The sequence below is a fragment of the Cricetulus griseus genome, chromosome 5 (assembly GCF_003668045.3).
Source record: "Cricetulus griseus strain 17A/GY chromosome 5, alternate assembly CriGri-PICRH-1.0, whole genome shotgun sequence".
In the NCBI taxonomy this organism is placed as follows: Eukaryota; Metazoa; Chordata; class Mammalia; order Rodentia; family Cricetidae; genus Cricetulus; species Cricetulus griseus.
The window spans coordinates 174193431-174212142 of record NC_048598.1 but is presented as its reverse complement, the minus strand read 5'-3'; positions in this window follow the sequence as shown (position 1 = coordinate 174212142).

Sequence of the window (18712 nt, the reverse complement as noted above, 5' to 3'; positions counted from 1 at the left end):
AGTGATGTCAACTGAAAGATCTCTCTGTGGCTCGTGATGTCACCTGAAAGTCCCTCTGTGTTTCTGTAATGTCACCTGAATAGTCTCTCTGTAGCTCTGTGATGTCACCAGAAGTGTCTCCCTTGGTCTTGTGATGTCATCTGAAGGTGTCTCTGTGGATTTGTGATGTAAACTGAAGGGTCTCTCTGTGCCTATGTGATGTAACCTGAAGGATCTCTCTGTGGATCTGTGATTTCAACTGAGAAATCTCTCTGTGGCTAGTGATGTCACCTGAAGTGTCTCCATGTGGTACTATTATGTCAACTGAAGTATCTTTTGTGGCTGTGATGTCACCTAAAGGGTCTCTCTGTGGCTCCTTGATGTCACCTGAATAGTTTCTCCCTGGTTCTGTGATGTCACCTGATCGGTCTCTCAGTTGTTCTGTGATGTCACATGAATGGTCTCTCTCTGGCTCTTTTATGTCAACTGAAGTGTCTGTCTGTTGCTCTGTTATGTCACCTGAATGTTCTGAGGCTCTGTGATGTCACCTGAAGTGTCTCTTAATGGCTTTGTGATGCCACATGATATGTCTCTCTGTGTCTCTGTGATGTCACCTGAATGTCCCTCTGTGGTTCTGTGATGTCACCAGAAGTGTCTCTCTGTGGCTCTGTGAGGTCACCTGAAGGGTCTCTCTGTGGCTCTGTGATGTCACCTGAATGCTCTCTCTGTGGATCTGTGATGTCAACTGAAAGATCTCTCTGTGGCTAGTGATGTCACCTGAAGTGTCTCTCTGTGGCTCTGTGGGGTCACCTGAAGTATCTCTCTGTGGCTCTGTGATGTCACCTGAATGCTCTCACTGTGGATCTGTGATGTCAACTGGATGATCTCTCTCTGGCTAGTGATGTCACCTGAAAGGTCTCTCTGTGGTTCTGTTATGACAATGAAGGATCTCTTTGTGGCTCTGAGAAGTCACCTGAATAGTCTCTCCCTGGTTCTGTGATGTCACCTGAAGAGTCGGTTGCTCTGTGATGTCACATGAAGGGTCTCTCTGTGGCTCTTTGATGTCACCTGAAGTGTCTCTATGCGGCTCTGTGATGTCATCTATAGTGTCTTTACAGTGGCTCTGTGATGTCACATGAAATGTCTCTCTCTGGTTCTGTGATTTCACCTTAAGTGTCTCTTTGTGGCTCTGTGATGTCACCTGAAGGGTCTCTCTGTGGCTACGTGGTGTCACATGAAAGGTCTCTCAGTGGATCTGTGATGACACCTGAAGTGTCTCTCTGTGACTCTGTGATGTCAACTGAAGTTTCTCATTGTGGATCTGTGATGTCATCTGAAGTGTTTCTCTGTGGCTCTGAGATGTCTCCTTAAGTGTCTCTCTGTGGCTCTGTGATATCACCTGAAGGATCGCTCTGTGAATCTTTGATGTAACCTGAAGGATCTCTCTGTGCCTCTGTGATGTCAATTGAAGGATCTCTCTGTGCCTCTGTGATGTCAATTGAAGGGTCTTTCCAGTGGCTCTGTGATGTCACTTGAAGTGTCTTTCCTGTTGCTCTGTGATGTCAGAATAGAGTCTTTCCTGTGGCTCTGTACCTCACTTGAAACGTCTATCATGTGCCTCTGTGATAGCAACAAAAGTGTCAATTTGTGGCTCTGTGATATGTCCTGAAGATTCTCTCCAGTGGCTCTGTGATGTCACCAGAAGGGTCTCTTCTTGGTTCTGTGATGTCACCTGAAGAGTCTATTAGTGGCCATGTGATATCAAATGAAGTGTGTATCTGTTGCTCTGTGATGTCACCTGAAGTGTAACTCTGTGGCTCTGTGACATCACCAGAGGGTTCAATCATGCACCTCTGTGATATCACCAAAAGTGTCAATTTGTGCCTCTGTTATGTGTCCTGAAAATTCTTTCCGGTGGCTCTGTGATGTCACCAGAAAGGTCTCTTTTTGGTTCTCTTATGTCACCTGAAGAGGTTTAAAGTGGCCATGTGACATCACCTGAAGGGTCTCCCTGTGGCTCTGTGATGTCACATGAAGGATGTCTCTGTGGCTCTGTGATGTCACCTGAATGGTCTCTCTGTGGCACTGTGATGACACCTGAAGTGTCTCTCTGTGGATCTCTGAAGTCAACTGAAGTATCCCTCTGTGGCTCTCTGATGTCACCTGAACGGTCTCTCAGTTGTTCTTTGAAGTCACCTGAATGGTCTCTCTGTGGCTCTGTGATGTCACCAGAATTGTCTCTCTGTGGCTCTGTGATGTCACATGAAGTGTCTCTCTGTGGCTCTGTGATGTCACCTGAAGGATCGCTCTGTGACTCTGTGATGTAACCTGAAGGATCTATCTGTACCTTTGTGATGTCATTTGAAAGATCTCTCTGTGCCTCTCCGATGTCAATTGAAGGGTCTTTCCAGTGGCTCTGTGATGTCACTTGAAGTGTTTTCCCTGATGCTCTGTGATGTCAGAATAGAGTCTTTCCTGTGGCTCTGTGACCTCACAAGAAGGGTCTATCATGTGCCTCTGTGATATCAACAAATGTGTCAATTTGAGGCTCTGTGATATGTCCTGAAGATTCTCTCCAGTGGCTCTGTGATGTCACCAGAAGGGTCTCTTCTTGGTTCTCTGATGTCACCTGAATAGTCTATTAGTGGCCATGTGTTGTCAACTTATGTGTGAATCTGTTGCTCTGTGATGTCACCTGAAGGGTAACTCTGTGGATCTGTGACATCACCAGAGGGGTACATCATGAACATCTGTGATATCACCAAAAGTGTCAATTTTGGCTCTGTGATGTGTCCTGAAATTCTCTCCGGTGGCTCTGTGATGTCACAAGAAGGTCTCTTCTTGGTTGTGTCATGTCACCTGAAGAGGTTTTAAGTGGCCATGTGACGTCACCTGAAGGGTCTCCCTGTGGCTCTGTGATGTCACATGAAGGATGTCTCTGTGGCTCTGTGATGTCACCTGAATGGTCTCTCAGTGGTTCTTTGAAGTCACCTGAATGGTCTCTCTGTGGCTCTGTGATGTCACCTGAAGTGTCTCTCTGTGACTCTGTGATGTCACCTGAAGGGTCTCTCCCTGGTTCTCTTTTGTCACCTGAAGCGTCTCTCCATTGCTCTGTGATGTCAACTGAAGGGTCTCTCGGTGGCTCTGTGATGTCACCTGAAATGTCTCTTTGTGGCTCTGTGATTTCACCTTAAGTGTCTCTCTGTGTCTCTGTGATGTCACCTGAGTGTCCCTCTGTGTTTCTGTCATGTCAGCTGAATTGTCTCTCTGTAGCTCTGTGATGTCACCAGAAGGGTCTCCCTTTGGTCTTGTGATGTCATCTGAAGGTGTCTCTGTGGATCTGTGATGTAACCTGAAGGGTCTCTCTGTGCCTATGTGATGTAACCCGAAGGAACTCTCTGTGGCTCTGTTATGTCACATGAAGGGGCTGTCTGTGGCTTTGTGATGTCACCTGCATGGTCTCTCTGTGGCTTGTGATGTCAACTGAAGTGTCTTTCCAGGGGCTCTGTGATCTCACCTGAAGGGTCTCTCCCTGGTTCTGTGATGTCACCTGAAGATGCTCATCAGATGCTCTGTGATGCAACCCGAAGGGTCTCTCTGTGGCTCTGTGATGTCACCTGATGTGTCTCTCTGTGGCTCTGTGAAATCAACTGAAGGTTCTTATTGTGGATATGTGATGTCATCTGAAGAATTTCTCTTTGGCTCTATGATGTCACCAAAGGGTCTCTATGTTGCTCTGTGATGTCACCAATAGTGTCTTTCCTGTGGCTCTGTGATGTCACCTGAAGTGTCTCTCTGTGGCTCTGTGATTTCACCTTAAATGTCTCTCTGTGGATCTTAGATGTCAATTGTAGGGTCTCTCTGTGGCTCTGTGATGTCAACATAAGGGTCTCTCTGTGGATCTGTGATGTAACCTGAAGGTCTCTCTGTCGCTCTGTGATGTCACATGAAGAGTATCTCTATGGCTCTGTGATGTCCCCTGAAGGTTCTCTCTGTGGCTCTGTGGTGTCACCTGTAGGGACTCTCTGTGGCTCTGTTATGTCACCTGCAGGGTCTCTCTGTGGCTCTGTGATGTCACCTGAAGTGTCTCTCTGTGGATCTTAGATGTCAATTGTAGGGTCTCTCTGTGGCTCTGTGATGTCACCTGAAGGGTCTCTCTGTGGCTCTGTGATGTCACCAGAAGGGTCTCTTCTTGGTTCTGTGATGTCACCTGAAGAGTCTTTTAGTGGCTATGTGACGTCACCTGAAGTGTCTATCAGTGGCTCTGTGATGTCACCCGAAGTGTCTCTCTGTGACTCTGTGATGTAACCTGAAGTGTCTCTCTGTGGCTCTGTGATGTCACCTGAAGGCTCTCTCTGTGGATCCGTGATGTCACCTGAAGTTTCTCTCTGTGGCTTTGTGATGTCACCTGAATGCTCTCTCTGTGGCTCTGTGATGTCACCTGAAGCGTATCTCTGTGGCTCTGTGATATCACATGAAGGTTGTCTCTATGCCTCTGTGATGTCAATTAAAGGGTCTTTCCATTGGCTCTGTGATGGCACCTGAAGCATCTTTCCTGTTGCTCTGTGTTGTCATCAATAGTGTCTTTCCTGTGGCTCTGTGACCACACCAGAAGTGACTATCATGTGTCTATGTGATATCACCAAAATTGTCAATGAGGCTCTGTGATATGTCTTGAAAATTCTCTCCAGTGGCTTTTTGATGTCACCTGAAGGGTTTCCTAAAGGCTTTGTGATGTCACCTGAATTGTCTCTCTGTGTCTCTGTGATATCAACTGAATGTCCCTCTGTGGTTCTGTGATGTCACCTGAATTGTCTCTCTGTAGCTCTGTGATATCACCAGAAAGGTCTCTCTGTGGCTCTGTGATGTCACTTGAAGGTCTCCCTGTGGCTCTGTGATGTCACCTGAAGTTTCTCTCTGTGTCTCTGTGATGTTACATGATAGGTATCTCTGTGGATCTGTGATGTCACCTGAATAATCTCTCCCTCGTTCTGTGATGTCACCTGAAGTGTCTCTCGGTTACTCTGTGCTGTTACATGAAGGGTCTCTCTGTGGCTCTGTGATGTCAACTGAAATGTCTCTCTGTGGCTCTGTGATGTCAACTGACGTTTCTCACTGTGGATTTGTGATGTCATCTGAAGGATCTCTCTTGGGCTCTGTGATGTCCCCGAAGGGTCTCTATCGGCTCTCTGATGTGAACAATAGTGTCTTTCCTGTGGCTCTGTGATGGCACCTGAAATGTCTCTATGTGGCTCTATGATTTCACCTTAAGTATCTCTCTGTTTCTCTGTGATGTCACCTGAATAGTCTCTCTGTGGCTCTGTGATGTCACCTGAAGTGTCTTTCCAGGGGCTCTGTGTTGTCACCTAAAGGGTCTCTCCCTGGTTCTGTGATGTCACCTGAAGTGTCTCTCGGTTCCTCTGTCATGTCACCTGAAGGGTCTCATTATAGCTCTCTGATGTCAAATGCAGGGTGTCTCTGTGGCTCTGTGATGTCACCTGAAAGATCGCTCTGTGGATCTGTGATGTCAACTGAAGGACTCTCTGTGGATCTGTGATGTCAACTTCAGTATCTCTCTTTGGCTCTGTGTTGTCACTTGTTGGGTATATCTGTGGTTCTGTGATGTCACCAGAATGTTCTCTCTGTGGCTCTGTGATGTCAATTGAAGTGTCTTTGTGGCTCTATGATGTCACCTGAATGGTCTCTCAGTGGTTCTTTGAAGTCACCTGAATGGTCTCTCTGTGGCTCTGTGATGGCACCTGAAGGGTCTCTCTGTGACTCTGTGATGTCACCTGAAGGGTCTCTCCCTGGTTCTCTTTTGTCACCTGAAGCGTCTCTCCCTTGTTCTGTGATGTCACCTGAAGAGACTCTCGGTTACTCTGTGCTGTCACATGAAGGGTCTGTCTGTGGCTCTGTGATGTCAACTGAAAGATCGCTCTGTGGATCTGTGATGTCAACTTAAGTATCTCTCTTTGGCTCTGTGTTGTCACTTGTTGGGTATATCTGTGGCTCTATGATGTCACCTGAATGTCTTCTGTGGCTCTGTGACATCACCTGAAGTGTCTCTATGAGGATCTGTGATGTCACACGAAGGGTCTCTCTGTGTCTCTGTGATGTCACCTGAAGGGTCTCATTTTGTCAGTGTGATTTCACCTGAAATGTCTCTCAGTGGCTCTGTGATGACACCTTAAGGGTCTATCTGTGGCTCTGTGATGTCACCTGAAGGGTCTCTGTGTCTCTCTGAAGTCAACTAAGGGTCTCTCTGTGGCTCTGGGTTGTCACATGGAGGGTCTCTCTGTGAATTTTTGATGTCCTCAAAAGGGCCTCTCAGTGGTTCTGTGATATCACCTGAAGGATCTAACTGTGGCTCTGTCATGTCACCTGAAGTTTCTCTCTGGTGCTCTGTGATGTCACCTGAAGGGTCTCTGTGTTGCTCTGTGATGTCACCTGTAGCGACTCTCTGTGGCTCTCTGATATCACCTGAATGACTCTCTGTGGCTTTGTGTTGCAATTTGAAGGGTTTCTCTGTGGTTCTGTGATGTCACCTGAAGGGTCTCTCTGTGGCTCTGAAATGTCACCTGAAGGGTCTCTCCCTGGTTCTGTGATGTCAACTGAAGTGTCTCTCTGTGGCTCTGTGATGTCACCTGATGTGTCTCTCTGTGGCTCTGTGATATCAACTGAAGTTTCTCTCTGTGGAACTGTGATGTCACCTGAATGGTCTCTCTGGATTTGTGATGTCAACTGATGGATCTCTATGTGGCTAGTGATGTCACATAAAGGGACTCTCTGTGGCTCTGTGATGTCACCTAAAGAGTCTCTCTGTGGCTCTTGATGTCACCTGAAAAGTCTCTCGGTTGCTCTGTGATGTCAGCTGAAGGGTCTCTCTGTGGCTCTGTGATGTCACCTGATGTGTCTCTCTGTGGCTCTTGATGTCACCTGATGTGTCTCTCAGTGGCTATGTGATATCACCTGAAGTGTCTATCTGTGGATCTGTATTGTCAACTGAAAGATCTCTCTTTGGCTCTGTGAGGTCACCTGAAGGGTCTCTCTGTGTCTCTGTGATGTCACCTGAATGGTCTCTCTGTGGATCAGTGATGTCAACTGAAAGATCTCTCTGTGGCTCGTGATGTCACCTGAAGGGTCTCTCTGTGGCTCTGTGATGTCACCTGAAGTGTCTCTCTGTGGCTCTGTGATGTCACCTGAAGTGTCTCTCTGTGGCTCTGTGATGTCAACTGAAGTTTCTCACTGTGGATCTGTGATGTCAACTGAAAGATCTCTCTTTGGCTCTGTGAGGTCACCTGAAGGGTCTCTCTGTGTCTCTGTGATGTCACCTGAATGGTCTCTCTGTGGATCAGTGATGTCAACTGAAAGATCTCTCTGTGGCTCGTGATGTCACCTGAAAGTCCCTCTGTGTTTCTGTAATGTCACCTGAATAGTCTCTCTGTAGCTCTGTGATGTCACCAGAAGTGTCTCCCTTGGTCTTGTGATGTCATCTGAAGGTGTCTCTGTGGATTTGTGATGTAAACTGAAGGGTCTCTCTGTGCCTATGTGATGTAACCTGAAGGATCTCTCTGTGGATCTGTGATTTCAACTGAGAAATCTCTCTGTGGCTAGTGATGTCACCTGAAGTGTCTCCATGTGGTACTATTATGTCAACTGAAGTATCTTTTGTGGCTGTGATGTCACCTAAAGGGTCTCTCTGTGGCTCCTTGATGTCACCTGAATAGTTTCTCCCTGGTTCTGTGATGTCACCTGATCGGTCTCTCAGTTGTTCTGTGATGTCACATGAATGGTCTCTCTCTGGCTCTTTTATGTCAACTGAAGTGTCTGTCTGTTGCTCTGTTATGTCACCTGAATGTTCTGAGGCTCTGTGATGTCACCTGAAGTGTCTCTTAATGGCTTTGTGATGCCACATGATATGTCTCTCTGTGTCTCTGTGATGTCACCTGAATGTCCCTCTGTGGTTCTGTGATGTCACCAGAAGTGTCTCTCTGTGGCTCTGTGAGGTCACCTGAAGGGTCTCTCTGTGGCTCTGTGATGTCACCTGAATGCTCTCTCTGTGGATCTGTGATGTCAACTGAAAGATCTCTCTGTGGCTAGTGATGTCACCTGAAGTGTCTCTCTGTGGCTCTGTGGGGTCACCTGAAGTATCTCTCTGTGGCTCTGTGATGTCACCTGAATGCTCTCACTGTGGATCTGTGATGTCAACTGGATGATCTCTCTCTGGCTAGTGATGTCACCTGAAAGGTCTCTCTGTGGTTCTGTTATGACAATGAAGGATCTCTTTGTGGCTCTGAGAAGTCACCTGAATAGTCTCTCCCTGGTTCTGTGATGTCACCTGAAGAGTCGGTTGCTCTGTGATGTCACATGAAGGGTCTCTCTGTGGCTCTTTGATGTCACCTGAAGTGTCTCTATGCGGCTCTGTGATGTCATCTATAGTGTCTTTACAGTGGCTCTGTGATGTCACATGAAATGTCTCTCTCTGGTTCTGTGATTTCACCTTAAGTGTCTCTTTGTGGCTCTGTGATGTCACCTGAAGGGTCTCTCTGTGGCTACGTGGTGTCACATGAAAGGTCTCTCAGTGGATCTGTGATGACACCTGAAGTGTCTCTCTGTGACTCTGTGATGTCAACTGAAGTTTCTCATTGTGGATCTGTGATGTCATCTGAAGTGTTTCTCTGTGGCTCTGAGATGTCTCCTTAAGTGTCTCTCTGTGGCTCTGTGATATCACCTGAAGGATCGCTCTGTGAATCTTTGATGTAACCTGAAGGATCTCTCTGTGCCTCTGTGATGTCAATTGAAGGATCTCTCTGTGCCTCTGTGATGTCAATTGAAGGGTCTTTCCAGTGGCTCTGTGATGTCACTTGAAGTGTCTTTCCTGTTGCTCTGTGATGTCAGAATAGAGTCTTTCCTGTGGCTCTGTACCTCACTTGAAACGTCTATCATGTGCCTCTGTGATAGCAACAAAAGTGTCAATTTGTGGCTCTGTGATATGTCCTGAAGATTCTCTCCAGTGGCTCTGTGATGTCACCAGAAGGGTCTCTTCTTGGTTCTGTGATGTCACCTGAAGAGTCTATTAGTGGCCATGTGATATCAAATGAAGTGTGTATCTGTTGCTCTGTGATGTCACCTGAAGTGTAACTCTGTGGCTCTGTGACATCACCAGAGGGTTCAATCATGCACCTCTGTGATATCACCAAAAGTGTCAATTTGTGCCTCTGTTATGTGTCCTGAAAATTCTTTCCGGTGGCTCTGTGATGTCACCAGAAAGGTCTCTTTTTGGTTCTCTTATGTCACCTGAAGAGGTTTAAAGTGGCCATGTGACATCACCTGAAGGGTCTCCCTGTGGCTCTGTGATGTCACATGAAGGATGTCTCTGTGGCTCTGTGATGTCACCTGAATGGTCTCTCTGTGGCACTGTGATGACACCTGAAGTGTCTCTCTGTGGATCTCTGAAGTCAACTGAAGTATCCCTCTGTGGCTCTCTGATGTCACCTGAACGGTCTCTCAGTTGTTCTTTGAAGTCACCTGAATGGTCTCTCTGTGGCTCTGTGATGTCACCAGAATTGTCTCTCTGTGGCTCTGTGATGTCACATGAAGTGTCTCTCTGTGGCTCTGTGATGTCACCTGAAGGATCGCTCTGTGACTCTGTGATGTAACCTGAAGGATCTATCTGTACCTTTGTGATGTCATTTGAAAGATCTCTCTGTGCCTCTCCGATGTCAATTGAAGGGTCTTTCCAGTGGCTCTGTGATGTCACTTGAAGTGTTTTCCCTGATGCTCTGTGATGTCAGAATAGAGTCTTTCCTGTGGCTCTGTGACCTCACAAGAAGGGTCTATCATGTGCCTCTGTGATATCAACAAATGTGTCAATTTGAGGCTCTGTGATATGTCCTGAAGATTCTCTCCAGTGGCTCTGTGATGTCACCAGAAGGGTCTCTTCTTGGTTCTCTGATGTCACCTGAATAGTCTATTAGTGGCCATGTGTTGTCAACTTATGTGTGAATCTGTTGCTCTGTGATGTCACCTGAAGGGTAACTCTGTGGATCTGTGACATCACCAGAGGGGTACATCATGAACATCTGTGATATCACCAAAAGTGTCAATTTTGGCTCTGTGATGTGTCCTGAAATTCTCTCCGGTGGCTCTGTGATGTCACAAGAAGGTCTCTTCTTGGTTGTGTCATGTCACCTGAAGAGGTTTTAAGTGGCCATGTGACGTCACCTGAAGGGTCTCCCTGTGGCTCTGTGATGTCACATGAAGGATGTCTCTGTGGCTCTGTGATGTCACCTGAATGGTCTCTCAGTGGTTCTTTGAAGTCACCTGAATGGTCTCTCTGTGGCTCTGTGATGTCACCTGAAGTGTCTCTCTGTGACTCTGTGATGTCACCTGAAGGGTCTCTCCCTGGTTCTCTTTTGTCACCTGAAGCGTCTCTCCATTGCTCTGTGATGTCAACTGAAGGGTCTCTCGGTGGCTCTGTGATGTCACCTGAAATGTCTCTTTGTGGCTCTGTGATTTCACCTTAAGTGTCTCTCTGTGTCTCTGTGATGTCACCTGAGTGTCCCTCTGTGTTTCTGTCATGTCAGCTGAATTGTCTCTCTGTAGCTCTGTGATGTCACCAGAAGGGTCTCCCTTTGGTCTTGTGATGTCATCTGAAGGTGTCTCTGTGGATCTGTGATGTAACCTGAAGGGTCTCTCTGTGCCTATGTGATGTAACCCGAAGGAACTCTCTGTGGCTCTGTTATGTCACATGAAGGGGCTGTCTGTGGCTTTGTGATGTCACCTGCATGGTCTCTCTGTGGCTTGTGATGTCAACTGAAGTGTCTTTCCAGGGGCTCTGTGATCTCACCTGAAGGGTCTCTCCCTGGTTCTGTGATGTCACCTGAAGATGCTCATCAGATGCTCTGTGATGCAACCCGAAGGGTCTCTCTGTGGCTCTGTGATGTCACCTGATGTGTCTCTCTGTGGCTCTGTGAAATCAACTGAAGGTTCTTATTGTGGATATGTGATGTCATCTGAAGAATTTCTCTTTGGCTCTATGATGTCACCAAAGGGTCTCTATGTTGCTCTGTGATGTCACCAATAGTGTCTTTCCTGTGGCTCTGTGATGTCACCTGAAGTGTCTCTCTGTGGCTCTGTGATTTCACCTTAAATGTCTCTCTGTGGATCTTAGATGTCAATTGTAGGGTCTCTCTGTGGCTCTGTGATGTCAACATAAGGGTCTCTCTGTGGATCTGTGATGTAACCTGAAGGTCTCTCTGTCGCTCTGTGATGTCACATGAAGAGTATCTCTATGGCTCTGTGATGTCCCCTGAAGGTTCTCTCTGTGGCTCTGTGGTGTCACCTGTAGGGACTCTCTGTGGCTCTGTTATGTCACCTGCAGGGTCTCTCTGTGGCTCTGTGATGTCACCTGAAGTGTCTCTCTGTGGATCTTAGATGTCAATTGTAGGGTCTCTCTGTGGCTCTGTGATGTCACCTGAAGGGTCTCTCTGTGGCTCTGTGATGTCACCAGAAGGGTCTCTTCTTGGTTCTGTGATGTCACCTGAAGAGTCTTTTAGTGGCTATGTGACGTCACCTGAAGTGTCTATCAGTGGCTCTGTGATGTCACCCGAAGTGTCTCTCTGTGACTCTGTGATGTAACCTGAAGTGTCTCTCTGTGGCTCTGTGATGTCACCTGAAGGCTCTCTCTGTGGATCCGTGATGTCACCTGAAGTTTCTCTCTGTGGCTTTGTGATGTCACCTGAATGCTCTCTCTGTGGCTCTGTGATGTCACCTGAAGCGTATCTCTGTGGCTCTGTGATATCACATGAAGGTTGTCTCTATGCCTCTGTGATGTCAATTAAAGGGTCTTTCCATTGGCTCTGTGATGGCACCTGAAGCATCTTTCCTGTTGCTCTGTGTTGTCATCAATAGTGTCTTTCCTGTGGCTCTGTGACCACACCAGAAGTGACTATCATGTGTCTATGTGATATCACCAAAATTGTCAATGAGGCTCTGTGATATGTCTTGAAAATTCTCTCCAGTGGCTTTTTGATGTCACCTGAAGGGTTTCCTAAAGGCTTTGTGATGTCACCTGAATTGTCTCTCTGTGTCTCTGTGATATCAACTGAATGTCCCTCTGTGGTTCTGTGATGTCACCTGAATTGTCTCTCTGTAGCTCTGTGATATCACCAGAAAGGTCTCTCTGTGGCTCTGTGATGTCACTTGAAGGTCTCCCTGTGGCTCTGTGATGTCACCTGAAGTTTCTCTCTGTGTCTCTGTGATGTTACATGATAGGTATCTCTGTGGATCTGTGATGTCACCTGAATAATCTCTCCCTCGTTCTGTGATGTCACCTGAAGTGTCTCTCGGTTACTCTGTGCTGTTACATGAAGGGTCTCTCTGTGGCTCTGTGATGTCAACTGAAATGTCTCTCTGTGGCTCTGTGATGTCAACTGACGTTTCTCACTGTGGATTTGTGATGTCATCTGAAGGATCTCTCTTGGGCTCTGTGATGTCCCCGAAGGGTCTCTATCGGCTCTCTGATGTGAACAATAGTGTCTTTCCTGTGGCTCTGTGATGGCACCTGAAATGTCTCTATGTGGCTCTATGATTTCACCTTAAGTATCTCTCTGTTTCTCTGTGATGTCACCTGAATAGTCTCTCTGTGGCTCTGTGATGTCACCTGAAGTGTCTTTCCAGGGGCTCTGTGTTGTCACCTAAAGGGTCTCTCCCTGGTTCTGTGATGTCACCTGAAGTGTCTCTCGGTTCCTCTGTCATGTCACCTGAAGGGTCTCATTATAGCTCTCTGATGTCAAATGCAGGGTGTCTCTGTGGCTCTGTGATGTCACCTGAAAGATCGCTCTGTGGATCTGTGATGTCAACTGAAGGACTCTCTGTGGATCTGTGATGTCAACTTCAGTATCTCTCTTTGGCTCTGTGTTGTCACTTGTTGGGTATATCTGTGGTTCTGTGATGTCACCAGAATGTTCTCTCTGTGGCTCTGTGATGTCAATTGAAGTGTCTTTGTGGCTCTATGATGTCACCTGAATGGTCTCTCAGTGGTTCTTTGAAGTCACCTGAATGGTCTCTCTGTGGCTCTGTGATGGCACCTGAAGGGTCTCTCTGTGACTCTGTGATGTCACCTGAAGGGTCTCTCCCTGGTTCTCTTTTGTCACCTGAAGCGTCTCTCCCTTGTTCTGTGATGTCACCTGAAGAGACTCTCGGTTACTCTGTGCTGTCACATGAAGGGTCTGTCTGTGGCTCTGTGATGTCAACTGAAAGATCGCTCTGTGGATCTGTGATGTCAACTTAAGTATCTCTCTTTGGCTCTGTGTTGTCACTTGTTGGGTATATCTGTGGCTCTATGATGTCACCTGAATGTCTTCTGTGGCTCTGTGACATCACCTGAAGTGTCTCTATGAGGATCTGTGATGTCACACGAAGGGTCTCTCTGTGTCTCTGTGATGTCACCTGAAGGGTCTCATTTTGTCAGTGTGATTTCACCTGAAATGTCTCTCAGTGGCTCTGTGATGACACCTTAAGGGTCTATCTGTGGCTCTGTGATGTCACCTGAAGGGTCTCTGTGTCTCTCTGAAGTCAACTAAGGGTCTCTCTGTGGCTCTGGGTTGTCACATGGAGGGTCTCTCTGTGAATTTTTGATGTCCTCAAAAGGGCCTCTCAGTGGTTCTGTGATATCACCTGAAGGATCTAACTGTGGCTCTGTCATGTCACCTGAAGTTTCTCTCTGGTGCTCTGTGATGTCACCTGAAGGGTCTCTGTGTTGCTCTGTGATGTCACCTGTAGCGACTCTCTGTGGCTCTCTGATATCACCTGAATGACTCTCTGTGGCTTTGTGTTGCAATTTGAAGGGTTTCTCTGTGGTTCTGTGATGTCACCTGAAGGGTCTCTCTGTGGCTCTGAAATGTCACCTGAAGGGTCTCTCCCTGGTTCTGTGATGTCAACTGAAGTGTCTCTCTGTGGCTCTGTGATGTCACCTGATGTGTCTCTCTGTGGCTCTGTGATATCAACTGAAGTTTCTCTCTGTGGAACTGTGATGTCACCTGAATGGTCTCTCTGGATTTGTGATGTCAACTGATGGATCTCTATGTGGCTAGTGATGTCACATAAAGGGACTCTCTGTGGCTCTGTGATGTCACCTAAAGAGTCTCTCTGTGGCTCTTGATGTCACCTGAAAAGTCTCTCGGTTGCTCTGTGATGTCAGCTGAAGGGTCTCTCTGTGGCTCTGTGATGTCACCTGATGTGTCTCTCTGTGGCTCTTGATGTCACCTGATGTGTCTCTCAGTGGCTATGTGATATCACCTGAAGTGTCTATCTGTGGATCTGTATTGTCAACTGAAAGATCTCTCTTTGGCTCTGTGAGGTCACCTGAAGGGTCTCTCTGTGTCTCTGTGATGTCACCTGAATGGTCTCTCTGTGGATCAGTGATGTCAACTGAAAGATCTCTCTGTGGCTCGTGATGTCACCTGAAGGGTCTCTCTGTGGCTCTGTGATGTCACCTGAAGTGTCTCTCTGTGGCTCTGTGATGTCACCTGAAGTGTCTCTCTGTGGCTCTGTGATGTCAACTGAAGTTTCTCACTGTGGATCTGTGATGTCACCTGAAAGTCCCTCTGTGTTTCTGTAATGTCACCTGAATAGTCTCTCTGTAGCTCTGTGATGTCACCAGAAGTGTCTCCCTTGGTCTTGTGATGTCATCTGAAGGTGTCTCTGTGGATTTGTGATGTAAACTGAAGGGTCTCTCTGTGCCTATGTGATGTAACCTGAAGGATCTCTCTGTGGATCTGTGATTTCAACTGAGAAATCTCTCTGTGGCTAGTGATGTCACCTGAAGTGTCTCCATGTGGTACTATTATGTCAACTGAAGTATCTTTTGTGGCTGTGATGTCACCTAAAGGGTCTCTCTGTGGCTCCTTGATGTCACCTGAATAGTTTCTCCCTGGTTCTGTGATGTCACCTGATCGGTCTCTCAGTTGTTCTGTGATGTCACATGAATGGTCTCTCTCTGGCTCTTTTATGTCAACTGAAGTGTCTGTCTGTTGCTCTGTTATGTCACCTGAATGTTCTGAGGCTCTGTGATGTCACCTGAAGTGTCTCTTAATGGCTTTGTGATGCCACATGATATGTCTCTCTGTGTCTCTGTGATGTCACCTGAATGTCCCTCTGTGGTTCTGTGATGTCACCAGAAGTGTCTCTCTGTGGCTCTGTGAGGTCACCTGAAGGGTCTCTCTGTGGCTCTGTGATGTCACCTGAATGCTCTCTCTGTGGATCTGTGATGTCAACTGAAAGATCTCTCTGTGGCTAGTGATGTCACCTGAAGTGTCTCTCTGTGGCTCTGTGGGGTCACCTGAAGTATCTCTCTGTGGCTCTGTGATGTCACCTGAATGCTCTCACTGTGGATCTGTGATGTCAACTGGATGATCTCTCTCTGGCTAGTGATGTCACCTGAAAGGTCTCTCTGTGGTTCTGTTATGACAATGAAGGATCTCTTTGTGGCTCTGAGAAGTCACCTGAATAGTCTCTCCCTGGTTCTGTGATGTCACCTGAAGAGTCGGTTGCTCTGTGATGTCACATGAAGGGTCTCTCTGTGGCTCTTTGATGTCACCTGAAGTGTCTCTATGCGGCTCTGTGATGTCATCTATAGTGTCTTTACAGTGGCTCTGTGATGTCACATGAAATGTCTCTCTCTGGTTCTGTGATTTCACCTTAAGTGTCTCTTTGTGGCTCTGTGATGTCACCTGAAGGGTCTCTCTGTGGCTACGTGGTGTCACATGAAAGGTCTCTCAGTGGATCTGTGATGACACCTGAAGTGTCTCTCTGTGACTCTGTGATGTCAACTGAAGTTTCTCATTGTGGATCTGTGATGTCATCTGAAGTGTTTCTCTGTGGCTCTGAGATGTCACCTTAAGTGTCTCTCTGTGGCTCTGTGATATCACCTGAAGGATCGCTCTGTGAATCTTTGATGTAACCTGAAGGATCTCTCTGTGCCTCTGTGATGTCAATTGAAGGATCTCTCTGTGCCTCTGTGATGTCAATTGAAGGGTCTTTCCAGTGGCTCTGTGATGTCACTTGAAGTGTCTTTCCTGTTGCTCTGTGATGTCAGAATAGAGTCTTTCCTGTGGCTCTGTACCTCACTTGAAACGTCTATCATGTGCCTCTGTGATAGCAACAAAAGTGTCAATTTGTGGCTCTGTGATATGTCCTGAAGATTCTCTCCAGTGGCTCTGTGATGTCACCAGAAGGGTCTCTTCTTGGTTCTGTGATGTCACCTGAAGAGTCTATTAGTGGCCATGTGATATCAAATGAAGTGTGTATCTGTTGCTCTGTGATGTCACCTGAAGTGTAACTCTGTGGCTCTGTGACATCACCAGAGGGTTCAATCATGCACCTCTGTGATATCACCAAAAGTGTCAATTTGTGCCTCTGTTATGTGTCCTGAAAATTCTTTCCGGTGGCTCTGTGATGTCACCAGAAAGGTCTCTTTTTGGTTCTCTTATGTCACCTGAAGAGGTTTAAAGTGGCCATGTGACATCACCTGAAGGGTCTCCCTGTGGCTCTGTGATGTCACATGAAGGATGTCTCTGTGGCTCTGTGATGTCACCTGAATGGTCTCTCTGTGGCACTGTGATGACACCTGAAGTGTCTCTCTGTGGATCTCTGAAGTCAACTGAAGTATCCCTCTGTGGCTCTCTGATGTCACCTGAACGGTCTCTCAGTTGTTCTTTGAAGTCACCTGAATGGTCTCTCTGTGGCTCTGTGATGTCACCAGAATTGTCTCTCTGTGGCTCTGTGATGTCACATGAAGTGTCTCTCTGTGGCTCTGTGATGTCACCTGAAGGATCGCTCTGTGACTCTGTGATGTAACCTGAAGGATCTCTCTGTACCTTTGTGATGTCATTTGAAAGATCTCTCTGTGCCTCTCCGATGTCAATTGAAGGGTCTTTCCAGTGGCTCTGTGATGTCACTTGAAGTGTTTTCCCTGATGCTCTGTGATGTCAGAATAGAGTCTTTCCTGTGGCTCTGTGACCTCACAAGAAGGGTCTATCATGTGCCTCTGTGATATCAACAAAAGTGTCAATTTGAGGCTCTGTGATATGTCCTGAAGATTCTCTCCAGTGGCTCTGTGATGTCACCAGAAGGGTCTCTTCTTGGTTCTCTGATGTCACCTGAATAGTCTATTAGTGGCCATGTGTTGTCAACTTATGTGTGAATCTGTTGCTCTGTGATGTCACCTGAAGGGTAACTCTGTGGATCTGTGACATCACCAGAGGGGTACATCATGAACATCTGTGATATCACCAAAAGTGTCAATTTTGGCTCTGTGATGTGTCCTGAAATTCTCTCCGGTGGCTCTGTGATGTCACAAGAAGGTCTCTTCTTGGTTGTGTCATGTCACCTGAAGAGGTTTTAAGTGGCCATGTGACGTCACCTGAAGGGTCTCCCTGTGGCACTGTGATGTCACCTGAAGGGTCTCTCTGTGGATCTCTGATGTCAAGTGAAGTATCTCTCTGTGGCTCTCTGATGTCACCTGAATGGTCTCTCAGTGGTTCTTTGAAGTCACCTGAATGGTCTCTCTGTGGCTCTGTGATGTCACCTGAAGTGTCTCTCTGTGACTCTGTGATGTCACCTGAAGGGTCTCTCCCTGGTTCTCTTTTGTCACCTGAAGCGTCTCTCCATTGCTCTGTGATGTCAACTGAAGGGTCTCTCGGTGGCTCTGTGATGTCACCTGAAATGTCTTTCTGTGGCTCTGAGAGATCACCTGAAAAGTCTTTCTATGGCTCTCTGAGGTCAACTGAAGTGTCTCAATGTGTCTCTGGGATGTCACATGCAGGGTGTCTCTCTGGCTCTGTATTGTCACCTGAAGTGTCTCTCTGTGGCTCTCTGATGTCACGTGAGGTGTCTCTCTGTGGCTCTGAGAGATCAGCTGAAGGTTCTCTCTGAGGCTCTGTGATGTCACCTGAAGGGTCTCATTTTGTCTCTGTGATGTCACATGCAGGATGTCTCTCTGGCTCTTTGATGTCACCTGAAGTGTCTCTCTGTGGCTCTGTGATGTCTCCTGAATGGTCTCTCAGTGTTTCTGTGATGTCACATGAATGGTCTCTCTCTGGCACTGTGATTTCAACTGAAGTGTCTGTTTGTAGCTCTCTTATGTCACCTGAATGTCTTCTGTGGCTCTGTGATGTCACCTGAAGGTTCTCTCTGTGGCTCTGTGATGTCACCTGAAGGGTCTCTGTGTTGCTCTGTGATGTCACCTGTAGTGACTCTCTGTGGCTCTCTGATATCACCAGAATGACTCTCTGTGGTTCTGTGTTGCAATCTGAAGGGTTTCTCTGTGGTTCTGTGATGTCACCTGAAGGGTCTCTCTGTGGCTCTGTGATGTCACCTGAAGGGTATCTCTCTGGTTCTGTGATGTCACCTGAATAGTCTCTCGGTTACTCTGTGATGTCAACTGAAGTGTCTCTCTGTGGCTCTGTGATGTCACCTGATGTGTCTCTCTGTGGCTCTGTGATATCAACTGAAGGTTCTTTCTGTGGAACTGTGATGTCACCTGAATGGTCTCTCTGGATCTGTGATGTCAACTGATGGATCTCTCTGTCACCTGAAGGGTCTCATTGTGTCTCTGTGATGTCACATGCAGGATGTCTCTCTGGCTCTTTGATGTCACCTGAAGTGTCTCTCTGTGGCTCTGTGATGTCTCTTGAATGGTCTCTCAGTTTTTCTGTGATGTCACATGAAT